Consider the following 19,623-nt stretch of genomic DNA (forward strand, 5'->3'; position numbering starts at 1 on the left):
TGCTGGCCTCTGCTGGTGTGAGTCCTAGCCCCAAGTGGTGCCCCTGTCCCCAGGGCCTGGGTTCTTGGCTGATGTTAGAGTGTATTCCTCCTGTCCACACTGCAAAAGCTGGTCCTTAGAAACATTGTTCCAACTTTCTGGCTGAAGATCGGTGAGACCAGGACCGCCATTTAAGCTACAGCTGTCGATATCGAATCGCTGGTCAACCTCAGCTTGCTGGTTTGTAGAAGGAGTGCTGATTTCCAGAAATGTTTTTAAGTCTGAATATAGAGGGCTTCGTTTGGACCAATATTGAGCCGCAACCCCCTGATGTCAAAGACTTCCTTGGCACAGACTTCAGACTTCTCCCACTTGGAGCTTACCCGCCTTCGTTCTACAACCGCACCAGGACCCTGCTCTTCAGCAACCTGCCTTAGTCGGCCCCTGATTCAGATCCAGCTTCCAGCTTGCCTTGCCAATGGCTCATTGAGGAAAACATTTTCTCCATAAAAGTTTCTAAGTTAGAAGATAAACTTTCCACCTGGAGGAACCTGGTCCCTGTAGTCAACCCACACTCCATCGCAATCGGCCTTAACTTTTGACTTTGGCCCTGTCTAGAGTGACCATATAACAGTGGTTGGAACTTTCTGTTTTTTGGCGTTACTTTTAATTCAAAGTTTCAAAATTCATATCTATAAGTTAAGCCTGACTGCTTTGTACCAAGCTACCAGATGGATAGGCTCATTTTTTTGTCTGACTTTAGTGCTTCACCTTGACAAGGATTGTGATTATTTTTTGAGGGGGGTTCTCACCCCCCTCAACTTATACCCCAATTCCATACAGAGGTTGTTTCTGAAAAGCAAAAAAAGCAATGATTCCCACACCAATGGAATTTTGCAAGAGCTCATTTCACCTAACACAGATGTTTGCTCCTGTGATTTGAGCCAGGTAAAACCTCTGCAAGTTGCAGGAGCAAATCCTGCACAATGTAGGTTCAAGACCCTGGTAATGGGTGAATTCATGTGCAATGTCATTGTAATTTCTCATTCTGAGGTTTTAAAAGAGAAATCGGGTGCAAATTGTTCACCTGCTAATTAGTGCACCTCATGCACCCACATTTTAATCAGGGTTGTGTTCAGACGAGTATATTCACAACACATAAATATTATGGTTTCTGGTTGCCACATGGCTGGCATGTCACTGGCATGATCAAACAGTGGATAGGTTATATCGCACTAATATTTAAATGATTTCAAAAGAGTCTTTAAAACAGATGTATAAATGGATGGGAACATAAATTCCTTCAGAAAGAGGTGCTAATAAAATTTCCTACAGAAGTGCAATTTCCAGCAGAGGATTTTCTCCACACAAAAATCTGTCACTTTCACTGCCGGCCATCATCTTTTTGGTCAAAATATCATTCTTGCAAATGAAAAGTAAAGGCAAAACCAATGTTTGTGCTGCGGGTTTCTGGAGCTTCCCTTAAACCGACATTTCCATTAAACAGAAAGGGGAGCTTCGTCTTCTCCTACCCGTGTCCTACACCAGGACAGGACTCGCAAAGGGGAAGGGAGCTGAGGGGTGAATACATATTGTTGCACATACCTATCTGAACGGAGGATGTGCAAAGATCTGTGAGCTTTGCACTCATTGTCTCACCCAAGGTTAGAAGTAAGCAAAAAATATTTGTGAAATTGATGAAATTTGCCCCTTTTTAAAATTCATCTGAGGAGCAAAATGGGCTTCAAAAAACACCCTTTTCTCTCTTCAACCAAACCTGAGAAATGTTCCTCACACATCATACCCTTTGCATGATTCTCCTTTGTATAATGAGGCTCATGGGGACATAATGAACTGTTTGCCACATAGGAAGTATATCAGTGGCGGAAGAACGTTGACCTACTGCTTTTGCGCAGTGCGAGGAAGAAGAAACATAAAATGATAATAGCATAGAGTTTTTAGCATTTTATGTTTCCTGCCTCTTTGCTGTTGGGCGGGGCAGCTCTGCTCCCGAGCAGGGCAGGGGTGGAGTGGTTTGCCCACTCCTAAGTGCGCAATGAATGTTTGGTCGCCCGAACCAGTCATGCACACTTTCCCGGTTCTCCACTGAGGCTGCCTGCGCGGAGAACAACTGCAGGCCCCCATTCCCTGGTTGAGCGTTGAACCAGGATGTTCAAAACCAATCACAACGCTGCAGGGGAGCCTGGTTGTACTTCCCATGCCTGTCTGACGAGGAGAGCAGAGACGCAAACTGGGCGCGGCAAGGTAAGTGTTTTTTATTATTTATATATTTTTTAACTGTGCACTGTTTCCTCCCCTCACACCACCCTGTGCGCCCACACCCATCCGCCACTCGCGAACCATGCCGACCGCCACTGAAGTATATGTGATTTGTGTGGTCTCTCTGAAATAAAGAGAACTACATGAACTGCCCAAACTGCTTAGTTCTCAGTTGGCGGGTCTGTTTTTTCTTCCGTGTCTACTGCACAATAAGCAAAACATATTTTGCAGAGGCCTGTTGTAAGTAGTTAAGTAGGCAGCAGGACACTTCTTGGTCGTTACAAGTTAGGTTTATTAAGTTACAGCAGAGCAACACACCTCGCCAGCTGACCAGACCATCACCTGACAAGGGTAGAACACTCTGGTACAAGTTAGAACACTCAGAGGTATTCTGGGAGGCTAAGGAGGTAAGAACACTAAGGAAGGGCTAATGACCACTGTCAGCCATATTACATGAAGAATCAATATACAACATATCTTCCTCCTTTACAGAAAAAAGAAATAAATAAACACATCATAAAAATGAAGCTTAAAGTATGAGACAACAACAATAATCATTAAGACAGATAGGAGGTCTACGACGTCTTGAACTATTTTTAGTTCGAAGGTAAAAGAGTATTTTGGGGCAAAGAGTGTAAAAGTGAAGTGTGAAGTGAGACACAACACTCAAAACAACTAAAAGGCATCACCACTACCTAATCCCTTTAGACTGACAAAATCAGGAGAAGACAGTCCACTCTCTCAAATCTGTTTCCGTCCACCAACACTTTCCGCTCTAAGTTGAAGATGAACAGCTCAACATACACCTCCGTGCTTTACAGATACTACAGTCTTAGATACTCTTCGAGAACTCCAGGCTTAGGTACTCTTCAAGATTTCTAAGTGCAGTATCGCATGTGGTGTTATGAGATTTAATTTTAGCTTGAAGTTTTCGCTCTTCAAAAGATGGACACATAGTCTTAGTTGTGACTAGCTTTGTCTTTGTCTAGTTCTGGGACCATTGCCACGGTTGTGAGCCCCCACTTAGTTCTAGTTCTGGAACATTTGTCCATCCTTGGTGTTAGCACTGGGACCTTTGTCCCCGTTTTTTTAAAACTTTCTGTCCAGGCTCTCTCTGTTCTGATTCTGGGACATTTGTCCGCCCATGGTGTTAGCACTGGGATCTTTGTCCCCGTTTTTGAACTTTCTGTCCAGGCTCTCCATCTTGGTACTGGGACAATCATTCTACTCCTTCTTCCGGGAGGAACTTTGTCCCTTCTGCTCGACCATTGTCCATTCTTAGTTTTGGAAGGACCTTTGTCCCCTCATGGTTCTGGGACCAGTCTTTGCCCCCATCTGCATCTGGTTTTGGTGTCTCCAAGCTGATCTTAAGCTTTTTGCCCCCAGTATTCTGGGAGGCTAAGGAGGTAAGAACACTAAGGAAGGGCTAATGACCACTGTCAGCCATATTACATGAAGAATCAATATACAACAAGGCCCTACTCAAGAGCCCGGCTTTTTTAAATTAAGCTACAAGCCCACGATTTGCACAAAGCAGCACATTTGATCTAAACACCTTTTGCTTCTGTGATTTAGTACATATACATATTTTATTAACAGAAACAGTAGAGGTGAGGATAGTAAAAAACAAATGCCTGAATATCGCCCTTTGTCTCCCCACTGAGGCACAGTCCCAGATATGATTCACTAGAGGCAATTTATTAGTTTGCAAATTCGCATTAAGTCATACCTGTTGAAAAAGTTAGCAGACAGGAATAAAAATACACATCTTAAAGTGGATTTAAGGTTATCCAATTGTTCTCGTCAGATTATCTTATATTATTGTTGGATGCTGTAATCGTATGCCTTAACGTCAAAGGCAATGCCGCACTTTGCAGCTGAATCGAGAGTCACTCCAGGTGGTATTAACAGCTCATTATAAATTCAAGCTGAAGTACAGTAATTGTTCTCAGTTTTTAATCTTCTCCCAGGGGCAAGCAAGATTTTTAAATACCTGGATGAGAAGATATCTAAATAGCCCATCACACATACATTAACAAATGCAGCTTGTCAGGTGTGTTTGATCATGCTGTTGAGGCATTAGAACATTCCAAGCGCTGGTGATGACTTCACATCTGGATTAACAGCTCAAGGTGATTAGAGGCAGATCCTGAAATCACATCCAGCCAACTGGAAGAGAGGGCATTCACACCGTGTTTTAACAAAACATTTTTGCGCTTTTTATCCCTATTTGAAGTGTGAATGGCTACAGTCCAGAGCCGGCAGGTAAGGAGCCACCAACAGATGATAATCTTTTTAGCAGTCGAACGAAGATCTGTGTGGTATGCTTAAGGAGTGGGAAATTTGCTTACTGAACATATTTTCAGCTCCACACAATTATACACCTCTTCAATTGCCAGGACATCCAGCAGTATACAGAGAGTTCACCTGGTAATGCCACACATCTGCCTATAATTTCAGACGATGCTTCAAGAGTGTTAATTACGAATGGAAACAACATTTCAGACAGTTATTACCCACCGTACAAGGTCGACATGTAAATACAGAGGTAGTGGCTTCTGGTGATGATATTATCTGTAAGGCCAATCACACCTTATAAACTGGAGGCTTTTACATTTCATCTTTATTTCATTTTAGAACAGAAAACCTTTTAAAAACATGTTAAAATATTGTTTAATGTGAAAGAGTTGCCTTACATTTTATGTCTTATATAACTCTGATTTTATTTTATAAGCTAGAGATTTGTGCAATTTGTGTGTATTACAATGCCTTTGTAATGCAAACTTTTAAAGCAGATGAATTGAAAATGAAGGCAGAATTCCATATAATAAAATACTGGTAAATCCACTATTAGAAATGTTTATAAAATGAATGACCAAATTATTGTTTTAAAAATGCTTTGGTACAACAATGCAGTGAATTCAAAATTCCAGGAGCAGAGTATAAAAGGTAAGAAATAGTTTTTATGTATACAATGGTTTTTTAAATAATTGTTTTTATTATATAATGTTTTTTAAAACTTGTTACATATAATATCGTTTACTTGATAGTTGTATTAAATATCGATTTTAATTAATGTAATACATATTTGTTTTTATATAATCTTTACATATTAGTATTATAATAATATTTTTTTTGTATAGTTTGTAAGTTTAAAGGTATAACTATAATTTTTACATTTAATGTATAATTTAGTAGTGGATTGTTGGGTTTGTAGAAGAATAACTCATGCCTTCCCCAGGCACTGCTTGCACCCTTTCATATTACATCACTTCTAACATCTTAAATGAAAGCATTCATAACAAGACTCCTCACATCTCAAATGACATAATTTATGAGAACACTGTGTATGGTAGAGGGGCGAGTTATAGTTAATGTAGTGTCGCTAGAGAGTTTTGCACAGAGGTACATGATCATAGTAAGTTTTGGGAGGTGTTACAAATGGAATCTCTGGTTGGCTAAGGCTTGTGCCAAAGCCACGCAGAGACCACCACTCTAGTCAGGGCAAGGGAGTTACACGCCAAAGATAACCCCTGCTCACCCCCTTGGTAGCTTGGCACGAGCAGTCAGGCTTATCCTGGAGGCCATGTGTAAAGAATGTGCGCATGCACACAGCAACAACATTCCAGGCACACTACAAAAGGAACTCCACACAAGGTTATATCAAAAATAGCCTTTGTATTCTCATAACACATTAGAATAGTAAATGCATAATATACATGGTGCCACATGGCACTGGGTCATATCTACAAGGGATTATATACAATTGACAGGGCCCACTGGACCACTGTCATAACTATCACAGAGTGAACTTAGTAAAAGTAAAACAGATCATAAACGTTGAACCAGTAACCACTGTACTTAGCATCAGTCTGTAACATAAACTACATTATGCACAGTATCACATCAGGGACAAATTACATTCTGCGCCAACCTCACCAGCATAAACACATTATGCAATCCTCTCATAAGTCTAAACACATTAGACCCTAACTTCCTAAGCATAACTCACATTAGGGGCATAATCTCAGTGGAACATAATCTCACTAGCATAAACCATAGTATGCAAATCAACCTCATAATCATAAAAACCACATTTAGAGGTATAACACAGGGTGCATAAAACATAATACATACATTACATTTCCTAGCACCACATAATCACATTAGGGCCTGGAGCCCTACAATCCTAACAGTCCCCCTGGCCAACTGGCCATCTCTCAGGGGCTTAGATGCTCTATGTCCCAAAGTCAGGGCTGCCACCTATGCAGCAAAAGTCAAGGGTGCGCCACTGCGCAAACCTAAACGTAGCAGCTGCCCACTACTTGCTGGGCAGCTGGGAATATCAAATGAGGGCCTAAACGTTGCAGCTGGCACAAATTGCTGCACAGCTGTAAATCTGAATGGGGGCCTGAGCACGCAATGTGCCCTCTGACAAATATGCGCAAAACGGTGCAGCTGCCCGCGCTGGTGGGGTGCAGCTGTAAATAACCAAAGCACAGGGGCCAGGCATCACTGCGCCTTCCAGGCATCACTGCGCCTTCCAGGCCCCCACTGGGGCTTTCTTAACAAACATGTCCCCAAAACGTGGCAGCTACCCACTAGCAAGTGGGGCAGCTGTAGAAACATATGGCCACCACGGGGAACAGCAAGGGCCCCTCTCAAGACAAATATGCCCCTCTTGGTGCAGCTGCCCTCTGTGAGCGGGGCAGCTGGGAGGAATGTGGCTATGTGGCCTGGGCAGCTCTGTGCCCTCACTTTGGATCGAACTGGCTCTTGAAAACAAATATGCCCCACAAAGAATTGGCTCCCAAGCGTTGGAGCGACCCGCTGACAGACGGGGCCCCTCTGACTGTGTGCCTCTCCCAGGCACTACATAACTCGAGCTACACTCACCGGCTCACTGGCACTGCTCCGGGCCTCTTTGGACTTCGCCCGGGCCCCTTCCTGGGACCCAGGACTTCGGACTCTCCCGCCGTGCTGCTCCGGTCTCCACTTAGCTTCACTGGAACCGGCAGCACTTCTCCTGACACCATGGGGCTCCCTCAGATCATGGGAGCCCCGCCGACCAGCCGCAACAACCCTCACTTCTCCTCTCTTCACCCGGGCCGCCTCCAGGGACCCGGGGCTTGGATATGGAGCCCACAAGGCTCCAGAAGGCTTCCGCTGGCTTCCCCTCGTGTCTCGCCTCAATCTTGGGCAGTGCAGGAGAAGCGGAAAAGACGCCGCGAAGCCCCGCCCGCAACCAGGCTTTGACTGCCTGACTTCCGGGTCGCCGCCGGCAGCGCGGCGGCCCTCAGTGTTCTTTGTTGGCGGCGGCCTCACGCAGGGTGGTCACAGACCGGCGGGGTGTGCTCCCGCTCCGGTCTTAATTATAAAAATAAGCGGGGTGGGCACCCGCCAACAAACAATAAGCAAAAAGCAGGGTGGGCACCCGCATATAAGACATCCCGAAAGCGGGGTAGGCACAATTAAAGTGTAGCACTTCACGAGGCGCTAGAAGCAGGCAAAAGAAATAAAGCGCTCATCAGGCGCTATGAGCCTCAGCTCCTTTAGGAAAAGTCCAGGAGAGGTTTCAAGGGCAGAGCTGGGCCCAGGTGCCAGCACACAGGGCCCTCCAGCAGGGGAGGCAGCCCCCATGGCGGTCCCTCCTGGGCCCCAGCAGCAGCAAGCCCCCTCCTCCGTCAGGATCAGGAACAGAACAGGAACATTTTCTTGGGGTCACAGCCCCTATATTTATTTGCCCTTTTCCTTTGTGTCACAGCACCGGGCTTGGGGATACCAGTCAGAACTGGTTTAGGGGAGCTTTGGAGCACTTTGTTGTGCTCAGCTCCTTTCTCCTTTGTCAGGTGGGGGCTCAGTGATTAGACGCACCACAGGGGGTCGAGCCAGCATTGTGGAGGGAAGGCACAGTCCTATTCAGGTCCCAGGTGCAACTCCTCCCTCCCATCTGCACGCAGATCTCTCTATTCCGCTTGGCAGACTCCCCCTGTCTCCTGGAGCCACCCACACCTCTCAGCTCCTGTCAATCACAAACCAGACATGCAATTCACATCAGGCAGGCAGACATGCAGTACACAGAAATGCCATCTTCTAAAAGTGGCATTTCCCCACCAGTCACCATAAATCTGCGCACACCATGGCGCAGCATTTATCCTCACAAGTTCATACATACTAAACTCGCCCCTGCACTCCTCTCATACCAGGAATTACCATGGACACACATATCCCCCATGCATTCCTATGGGAGGGCAGGCCAATCTCACCACTCGCACTCAGAGCGCGCACGCACTTTACACTAAGCCACAGTGCTAAAGTGCCCAGAGGCCTAAAACCACTACCACCATGTCAGAGTTTAAGGCAAAAAGTTCAGGGGTGAACCTGCCAAAAAGGGCCAAGTCCAACAGGAGGGTGCAAATTATAACTTTGTTATAGCTATAACTTTAAGTCATACCTATAACTTGAGAATTTGTAAGGTTTGTGTAGTATTAGTTGGTTTTCTATACAAATAATTCTTTAAATTTTCCTAACTCTAACATCTTCAACCTTAGTTTTTTTAATTGAATTTCTTTTTTTTAAAATCAAAATGTGTTTGAAATTATATAATGTTGTTTAAAACTGTATTAATAGTTTTACATTTTTTTTAGTACCGCTGTACTTTCGAGAAAGGTCAAAGTTCATTATGAGGAGTGTTGTGGTGTATAGTTGAGTGGCCAGTGGCCTATAGTGGAGTGGCGTAGAGTGGAGTGGAGTGTTGTAAAGTGGAGTGGTATACAGTGGAGTAGAATGGAGGGGCGTAGAGTAGAGTAGAATGCAGTGGCATAGAGTGGAGTGGCGTAGAGTATTGTCTCAGACAGTGTCCAGGCATAGAGTGCTGTGGCGCAGTGTGTCATGGTGTAGAGTGGAGCGGTGTGTTGTAGAGTTCAGTGGTGTATTGTAGATTGGGTTGGAGTAGCCTTGAGTGGAGGGGAATAGAGTGGAGTAGAGTGTTGTAGAGTGGAGTGATGTGGCGTAGAGTGGAGCGGTGTGTCATAGTATGGTGTAAATGTAAATTTGATACTTGTATAGCGCACTACTCACCCGCAAGGGTCTCAAGGCGCTTGTACGAATACCGCTGTGGGACCCATCCTGGCTTTCCCTGTGAGGCGTCCACTCCTGGGCACCCCCAAGGTGGAGGCCAGGCATCCTTAGCGTTGTGGGGGCTGTTGTGGAGATTAAGCAAGCTATTGCCCAGAGTTGCAGAGTGGGACTCCATGACTGGAATAGGCACCAAGGCGAGAATTATCAGGTCCGTGGAATTCTTGAGCCCAAGACCCGCTGAGGCGGGGAATTGAACCCTGGTCCCGGGCTAGACCTCTGCATCAGGGTCTGCCGCTCTAATCATTGAGCCACACTTCTCCACATGGTGTGTCCTAGAGTGCCTTAGAGTAGAGGGGTGTAGAGTGGAGTGACATACAGTGGATTGGCATGTCATAGAATGGAGTGCCATGTCATAGAGTGGAGCAGCATATCATAGAGTGGAGTGGCGTGGAGTGTACTGGCGTAGAGTGGAGCGAACAGGCGTAGTGTGGAGTGGACTGGCATTGAGTGTCGTAGAGTGGAGTGACACGCCATCAAAGAGTAGAGTGGAGTGGTGTATCATAGAGGATTGAGTAGTAAAGTGTCTTAGGGGTCCAATAAGATTGCGGGCGGACTTCAGTCCGCCCACCACCCTAGCAGTGCTGGGACCGGCCGCCAGTGGTGCAGCGGTCCCGCACCGCCAATTAGGATGCGACTGCCACCGTGGCGGTCGCATCCCGCATATTCAACATTGTGGCAGGCGGTGCTGTGAGCAGCACCAGCCACAATGTAGAAAATGCATGTTGTGAATTGGCATGCACAACGTGACAGGCACCGCGCGGTGCCTTCCACCTTGTGTATGCCAATGCAAGTGCAGCCCCCCATTCCCTGGGGGCCCACAACAGGCCCCCAAAGCGATTCCCGCATGCCTTTCCATGGTGGAATTGCGACGATTGCCTACCGGCGGAAAAGCTGCGGACGGTCTTTCCATCCGCCACGGTACACCCCCGCCATGCTAATGTGGCAGGGGGTAAAAGGCCGTCCGGCGGTGTGTTTTGGCAGGCGGATCGCCACCGCCGGTCGGGGAGGTGGCGATCCGCCCGCCATGATAATAGGCCCCTATGAGTGTATAGCTAAAAGAACTATGAGACTACATATGAATAAACTTTGTTGCTGCACCTGAGAAAACTCGAAGGGACTCATTCTGAGTAACCTTTTAATACAATGGGGATAGTTAGCCCGCCATGCTTAGAGTGGAGGGCATAGAGTGTAGTGGAATGTCATACAGTGGAGTGGCGTGTCATACAGAGGAGTCGCATGTCATACAGTGGAGTGTCATTGAGTATTGTAGACTGGAGTGGAGTGGCGTTTTGTGGAGTGGAGTGGAGTACCATGTCATATAGTGGAGTAGAGTGGTGTCGAGTGGAAGGCATAGAGTGGAGTAGACTGTTGTAGAGTTGAGTGGTATAGAGTGGACTGGCCTGTCGTAGTAGCGTGGAGTGGTGTTTCATAGAGCGGCATGTCATAGAGGGACTTACAGTGGAGGGGCGTAGAATGGAGTGGCATAGAGTGAAGTGGCACATCATAGAGTTGCGTGGTGTGTCAGAGTAGATAGCATGACGTAGACTGGATTGGAGTAACGTGTCGTAGAGTTTCTCTTCTAATATATGAATTCTTTTTTTACCATTTTAGAAGTACTGCAGTACTTCCTAGGTAATTTTGAGAAAGTACTGCAGTACTCTATAAACTTTTTTAAAAATATATAAATCAATTAAAAACTTTTCCCTACCTCTACAGACTTTCCTAAACTGCCTAATTTCTTCCTATGCATTACACAAACAGCACTGAGCTATATTTTATGCAAAACACAGAACATATAGGATGAGTGGTCTAAAGAAGATGGCTGCCTTTTCATTTTGTAGGGGATTTGATTAACCAATAATATTGTGCTTCGTCATTGGCTTTATTCCGTGGTATACCACAAAGGAACTGCGGTATAACGTGGTCCAATATATCACTACGTTTTTGAGCTGTAAAACTTAAATCTACTGAACAAATTCAGATCAAATAACAAAAAAGAACCTTTCCACACCATAATCTACATTCCTGCCAAATCTCATGAAAATCCGTTCTGCCATTTTGTTGTTAAGTCTTTGGAATATGTATTGGTAGAAAAATGTGTTTTGGGACCCGTTTTTTGATTTGTACCCCCTTAACTAATCACTATGAAACTTTGCATCATCTGCCAATGTAGAATATGCGAGCCAACTACAGTGGCTGGCATACTGGGTGGCTAGTGAGAACCTACGGGAGATTTATATGCCTCGTCAGTCATGGGAAAGAGGGTACATACATACACTCTTATTACCCAATAGCAAGATTCCTCAGATGGCGCCCCATCTATTGCGAGTTGCATTGCTGTACTGGAGGAATGCTTTGCGATACACTAAGGCAGTAGCTCCATACGCCCCTATTACCCCTCTCTTAGGAATCCCCTCGCAGATGGGACCTGTTACAAGTAGGAGAATATTAGTCTGGGGGGATTCGGGAGTAAACACGGTGGGCACGTTCTTTTCAGAAGGTGCCTTGATGCCACATGATGTCTTTGTCTGAGAACATGGGGTACCAAATACATTGTTTCTCCTGCATGCTAACATCTCTCGATATATTCGCACCACTTGGGCACTGGAAGGAATAGAACCAGCACCACACGCATTACTTACTATGCAGTACTTGATGGGAAATGGAAAGTAGCTGACGAAATGGCTTCATAGTGGGATCTGCACGGTAGCCGCAGTGTCGCTCCAGTCCCTCCGTAACAGATGGGAAGGAGACATAGGCCGTGCATTCTCTGACAAGGAGTGGGACATTCTGTTGGAATATCCAAAGAAAATATCCAGGAACCCTAAATTTAAATTTTTCCAGCTCATGATCTTACATAGGGCCTATTTGACCCCGCACAGATTGAATTTCATGTTTTCCGGACACAGTGGATAGCTGTCCACGCTGTCACTCATTGGAAGTGGAATTAATACATATGCTGTAGAGTTGCCCAAGATTAAGTCACTATGCGGCATGATGAATGAAAAAACACAGAAATGCACCATCAGAAAAAAATATCTTCAAGGAACGCAAGATGAAGTGAAATGCAAACAGGGACTGCTTCATATAAAGCTTTAGCTAAAGAAATTTTTGTGAAGTTTCTGGGATAACTTCTTTTAGGTCAAAGTTTGTGTTTTAGTATGGAATCATGGGTGATAATAGTCTTCATTTAGGCTCTGCAGGCTGCACTCTGAGATAAAAATAACAAACTATTGAAAAGCTGCTATTGTTTTTAAAGCAGTGGCTGATTAGATATTTCTCAATTGGTGCAGCATAGCGTGCGTGAGTGCTTCAGGAGAGACACTGTGCACTGGCTGAAGGAAGGCTGTTCACGTGCACGCAGCCTACAAGGAACATAGCTCATGACATTACTCATGACATCTCAAATGACATCATACACAGAATGACTCCCACTACCATAGAACCTCTCATACACTCATTCCCACTCTCACATAACCCCTCACATATCCATTCACAGGCCCATACCAGTACTCACACAACCAATCACTCAACCATATAGCCACTCACACAACCAATCACTCATACTGCCACTCACACACCCACTAACTCATCCATACACCACTAATGCACCCACTCACTCACCAATACTACTACTCACACACCCACTAACTCATCCATACACCACTAATGCACCCACTCACTCACCAATACTACTACTCACACACGCACTCACGTAACGATACAGCCACTGACATAGCCACTCACTCACCCTTACAACCACTCACACACCCACAGTACCTCTTGCATACATATTCACATTTCTATACAACCATTTACACCCACTCACTCACACAGACATTCACTCTCCAAAGCAGCCACTGGCACCAACTCACCTATACACACTCACTCAAACAGCTGCTCACTCACCCATACAGCCACTCACATACCCACTCTCTCACCCATACAGCCACTCACACATCTACTCAGTCACCCATACAGCCACCCACAGACCTATTCAGCCTTTCACATAGCCACTAACTCACCCATCCAGCCACTTACACACCCACTTACTCTCCAAAAAGGCCACTCACACAGACACTCACCCATGCAGCTACGCACACACCCACTAACAAACCCATATAGCCACTCACACCTCAAGCCGGGTCTGATGGCTCAGTGGACCCAATGCATCCACTGCAGGGGCCTGTGCTCAACCTCATGGTCACAGGTTTGAATCCCGGCGGGTCCACTCAGCCTTTCATCCATCTGAGGTCGATAAAATGAGTACCATTGAGTTGGGTAGCAATATACATCTGTTATTCAGTACCAAGAGACCTATGGGTAAACATGCGCTTTACAAATACACATGTTATGTTATGTTATATTGCCACTCAGACATTCACTCACACACTGATACAGACAGTTAGACAGCCACTGAGATGAGGTATGTTAGAAATAGTATGACTAATTACTAGTACAGAAAGAATATGAGTAATGTAAACCTATGCTGCAGCTTAGTATGTATCTTTAAGTCTCAGAAATGTTTACAAAACACAGTCAAAGGATGATGTCATCAGTAATGTAATTTGAGATGCTATCATTGATGTCACTGATAATCTCATGAGTGATGTATTATGTAAGGTCATAAACAGTGTATTGCGGGGCGTAAGTTATAATTAGCTCAGGTAATTATAACTGCTGAATTTCACTGGTTTTGTACGAGTGAAATCTGAACCTAACTATAACGCCCTTGTACCCTTTGTTTTTTTCAGTGAATGTATGTATTACTCATTGGCGTGCACCACTAGGAAGCTGTAGTTAAGATCGTGTCTCCATAGGAAATGTTTTTTTTTACATGAATATTCGATAAACTGTCAAAAAAAGAGCTACTTTTTGCCTAGATTGTGCATGGAAAAGTTTGAGTTGATCCATCAAGCAGGGGCAAAGAAAAAGAGGGGTCAGGGGGTCCCAATATGCATTTTCTCCATTCATTTTTCCATTGGAACTTCAGACACAGTTACAGTTCAAATGGCTGAATAGATTTACACCAAATTTGGCAGAAATCTAGATCTTGGTCCAGAAAGAGTGCATTGTATGACTCAATGTAAATTCGTTCAGTAGCTTTTGAGCAACTAAGCTTCAAAAGCTTTGTGTATTGGGGTGGTCGCAGATGGACCATATAAACATATACATATAAATGATGTGTAATGGCATATATATGAACATTCCAATATACTTACCTTAGTTTCTTTGTTTTGTCAAGTTTTGAATTTATATTTTGGTAGTTTACTTACAAATTATGTTAATCCAATAGTTTTGTACATTATATTTTTGGCACACTATTCTGGTGTCATTATATTGATGTTCTCTATATTCTGTCTTGCAACGGTATAATGCAATAATAAGACCGTTGTGTAACAAAGCAATGTGTTATGTAATAAAAACATACTGCGGTGTGTTCTGGGTAAGCTGAATGGTCACATCACTCATATGAATTAGCAAACTATTCTAGCAGAAAAATTGATGCCCTGCATCTATTGTATAATGAAGTGGTATAGAAAGTGGTTCAAATTATTGGTTAATGAAATGGTTCAAGGTAAAGGAACACGGTTATGTGGCAGTGTCACCACAGAATGTGCCTTTATGTTTTTTAGATAGAAATACTTAATTCGCATAAGAATGGCATTGTTGCTACTCTAGGTATTCTGTTGTCGTTTAAAGCATACTGGAGTAAGTAAGGATAGATTCATGTTTTTGTACTACACGTAACTGGCAGAAGCAATGACTATGTTTTATCAGAACTTGGTATAATTCAGCCATATGAAATTTGTTATGCAAAAGATGGGCGAGGACAGTTGTCCCAGATGCATTACATTCTATAACATGTAACACTGTGACAAGTAGTTAGCCTGAAAATGTAATGTTTGAGCTCAAGTACCTCCTTAATTTCTTTATAGAACAATGCAAAAAAATCTGTAGAAATATATAGGGAGTAAACCCAATCTGGTATTGTGTAAGATAATACTACTTTTAAGTAGCAACTATGAGCCCAGTCTTTGTGCAATCACATGTATTCATTGTGTCAAACACAAAAATCAGGAACACAGGAATATTAAAACACAGGGGCAGGGTCACAGGTGAATGCACTGAGTTCAAAGAAAACAATGACACAAATGTATGGCCTGACAATTGCCCTTGCTTGACTATTTTTCAAAACAATACACTGCTAATATGTCTATCCAATAGCCTGCCTTGTTTTAGTCAAAGCTAGGATTAGATGATATAGAGCTTTGATGAAAATCGATACAAAGAATACAAGAATACTAGTCAATCATTTCTACTTACTATATATCAGAGGAGCAGCCATAAGCAAAATAGTATATAATTGATGCCAGCCCACGTGCAACTTTTAAGATAGGTCATGTTTATACTTTAACCAAAAGAATCATGTCATGTGGAAATTTGCCTTATGATAAGGATTGATGAACTTTTTATATAGGCTTTTCAGACATCTCTTACATTCATATAATGAAAAACTGTACTTTAGTGGTAAGCATGTGAGTACAGAATTTCTCATTATCACCCCCTTACTGATAGCAAATAAATCACTAACAACATCTAAGTCCATAATTTTGTCCGTGAAGACATTGTGGTAAGTTCATCTGACAGCATTGAGTAAATCTAAAAGAAAGAATTAGGGCCCCCAAAAGGACTTAGGAATGATTTAGAGCATAGGACCATCCACCGGCATGGTATTGAAATAGGCTAAATCGTCTCCTTTTAAAGTATCTCACATCTTCGTATTTACATCCCCCAAGTCCCAAAAGAGAAACTAAAATAGTTTGTAATGGTCCTAACCCAAGGCTAGCCCGTTGTACATTTTTTAGTCTAGTAAGGTGCATGTGTATTGTAAATTTCTAATACCTCTCTTTTACCCTCTTCCTAGCTAGTTTCTTCCAAAATCACAAATTATATTTGTAGTCCAACAAGGACAAGAATGAAGACTTAAAAAACACCTAGATGGATCTCGGTATGGGAAGATCTGAAATAGAAGCATGATCACCGCGATGACTACAGCCTAGCAAGTCCCACCCTACCTATTAATTTAGGCTGTAGCTTATCGCAATTCACCAAATCTTCACCGGTAAAGAAATGCACCAACCTTACCACTCGTTCAGTATTCTATTAATATAGATTTCTTGATCAACATTTTATCTAAAATTAATATGTTTTGGAAAAATCAAATTAAAGTTTTTTTCTCAAAATCTTGGGTTTAAAAAACACATTATCTTGCAAGAGCAGGATTTTCTTTCGAATGGCATATTTTGCAAAACCATGTACTATTTGTCCATGTTTGATACTCACATTTACTGAGACTCATCCCATTGCCTGATTGTATAGCTCTTTAACTGTAACTATAAAAACCTTCCGAAGCTTTAGCTGTGCTAAACAATCTTTCATAAAAAGTCCCATAGAACCTGGGTAAAACACTAATTAGTCTCAGTGTGTATCTATGTTTATAATAGTGAGCAGAGACTACATGTAAACTTGTTCAACAATCAAAATGCCAGGTGTGACACTTGCTTATGTGTCAGCAAAAACAGTGTAATAAATCTTCAAATCAGTGTTGAGTAAACTGAAAAGACTACTTGATTGCCATCTGGTAGAAATCCTTTTTGCACACTAGAATATTTGAAAATTATCGAAATCTCACAGGCAACTTTCCTAGCAATAGGTCATCACAGAATGGAATGAATGGAAAACATCCCTACGAAAAACATGGTAGACCTCAGCAGCAAGGCCATACATCTGCTGCTTATAGATATACGAAATTACAACTCACTCTTTTTTCAGCATAGTGGCCGGCTTCAAAGCTTCACTTAAATTGCTGGTATTATTTTTCATTTACAGATTTACTGCGGTTGTTTTTTTTTTTTAACATACTTTATTGATGCCAATGGAATGGAATGGAATGGAAGGAATGGAATGGAATGAGATTTTTAAAGCGCATGGCTGCCCGAGAGCGTCCCAGCGCTGACAGAAAATCTGGATAGATCAGGCGGAAGCGTGAAGGTGGTTAAGGGAACAGCCAAGTCTTTAAAGACTTTTGAAAGGGCAGAAGGTTAGGTTGGGCACGGAGGTCCAGTGGAAGGGCATTCCACAACATGGACGCCTGATAGGAAAAGCGCCGGCCTCCGTAGCGTGCTTTCTTAATCCTGGGTATTTGGGTAAGGTGGGCATTAGAGGATCGGAGCATATCCAGTGCAATGAATACCATAGAGAGGTGGTCTTTTGTATTTAAAACAGATACAACATATACATCGCATGAGTCTATCATACTGTGCAGATTTACTGCGGTTGTTGTTGGTATTTTCTCCTTCTACAAAGCTGCAGAGGAATCCTGCATGTGGCCTTGCATTGATAGTATTTAAGACCCAGTGATGTTGCATGGTTTCAGTTTGATCCCAATTCAGATATAATGGCTACCTTCACTCTAGGCACAAGCATTACAATGAAGGTACCTGGCACGTGGGGGCGGGGCCCTTAAATAAGTTCCTCTTCAACCTCAAATGCAGAAATGTAAGCGCCCCCTATGAAGGGGGAGACCACGCTACACATTACGTTAGTCATTCAGAGTGCCCATGGTACCTGTGATTTGACTGTGCTCTTTATCTGCTGCCATCCATCACATAAACCTGCTGCACGCCTGGGTTGACAATCTTTTTACCAGCCTTTTCCCTAAATTGTACCTGGCACTTCAAAACGTAAAAAAAAAAAATTTAAATCCCACACTTCATTTATCTTGATTTAAGATGCAAATTGTTGGCTCAACTAAAAGCTCAGTCAAGAAATTCAAACAGCCCTAATTCGGACTCATCGAATCCACCACTAATTTCAGAATTTCAGATAGTATGAAATATGGGAGCCAGCTTTGAACCTGAATTCGTGTTTTGTTTAACTTTTTATTAGTTTTATTCTAGAAGGTTTTGGACTGGATTATTCAGTTTGTCTGTTTTTCTGAGATTGTATTACTTTTGGCACAATTCTAATTGTGTTTTAGAATAATTTCCTAACATTTTAATCTCTGCTGTGTGCTTTATTTTTTGTTTATTTTTGTTGGACTCTTTTGCCTTGTTCTATTTATTTTTTTGATTTTATTATTGACAAGATTGCTGCTTCATGTTTTTCCTGATGAACTATTGTTTGTATTTTGTTTTATTTCCAGTGGATGAGATCAAATGAGGGGAATTTACAGGAGTGAAAAAGAAGAATGATACGGTGGTGTTGACTTAGCAGCACAAATATTCGTTTGTAGTAATAGAAAGCATCCTCTTCAACAATTACAATACAACTGTGTGATGTTTTGCTGAACTAGTTGATGTGACTGCCTCCTATTATTGTATTGTAATATTTTTTATGGTAATAGATACTTATTATAAGACTGGCTGTCTACTTCATTAATGCCATAAAGGAAGGCCCTTAGTAGAACTTGAAACGTGTTGGTTTGGATTGAAGTACATCATGATTTTATATGAACATTTACTCTTGTAAAGGACGAAAGTTGGAATTTAAATACGTATGGAAAAGTTAAAAGTGCAGATTTACCTTGAGCTGTGTGGCACTGACCTAATGTTGGTTAGCAGGATCCTACACCTACCAACAGTATCTGCACCGCGGTTTTAAGCAGATCTACTTCATCACTCAGAGCCAGTCGCGGCCGGCTAGGCTCTCGGATTCGGGAGGGGGGGTCGCGTGGGGAGGGGTTCACGCCAGGCAGGGAGGGGGTGTAATTTTAATTTTAAAAAATGAATTAACTTACCTTAGTCGGCCCGTTCCGGACCCGCATCTTCTCTGCTGCTCTGCTGCTTTGCTCCTCGCAGGAAGCAGGCAGCCTCCCTCCCCTCCCTTAAGGCAATCACAACACTGCAATGGCAGTGTTGTGATTGGTGGGTACGGCGCCCGGCCAGGCGCCTATGGGGAGGCCATTTTCTCCATGAGAAAATGCCAGAGTGCGCATGACTGGTTTGGTCAGCCCCAGAGGGTCGACTAAACATTCAGGGCCCGCAACATTGGCCTAGCCACTCCTCCCCTGCCCTGTTGCAGGACAGACCATCCGCCCACTCGCCCCCAACCAAACCCTTCTTTATACCATTTTATGTTACTGCTTTTCGCACTGTGAGAATCAGTGGGGCAACGCTCCTCCGCCCACATGGAGGAGCCGACCCTGCTCAGAGTATACGG

General features: G+C 43.4%; 1 protein-coding gene across 1 annotated transcript in view; it reads left to right on the plus strand.

Moving 5' to 3' along the window:
• LOC146867929 (protein Wnt-4) overlaps positions 1–19,623 on the plus strand; it is a 193,151-nt gene that overhangs the window by 42,977 nt on the left and 130,551 nt on the right. The gene's annotated exons all lie outside the window — the stretch shown is intronic.

The sequence above is a fragment of the Triturus cristatus genome, chromosome 1_2, assembly GCF_964204655.1.
Source record: "Triturus cristatus chromosome 1_2, aTriCri1.1, whole genome shotgun sequence".
In the NCBI taxonomy this organism is placed as follows: Eukaryota; Metazoa; Chordata; class Amphibia; order Caudata; family Salamandridae; genus Triturus; species Triturus cristatus.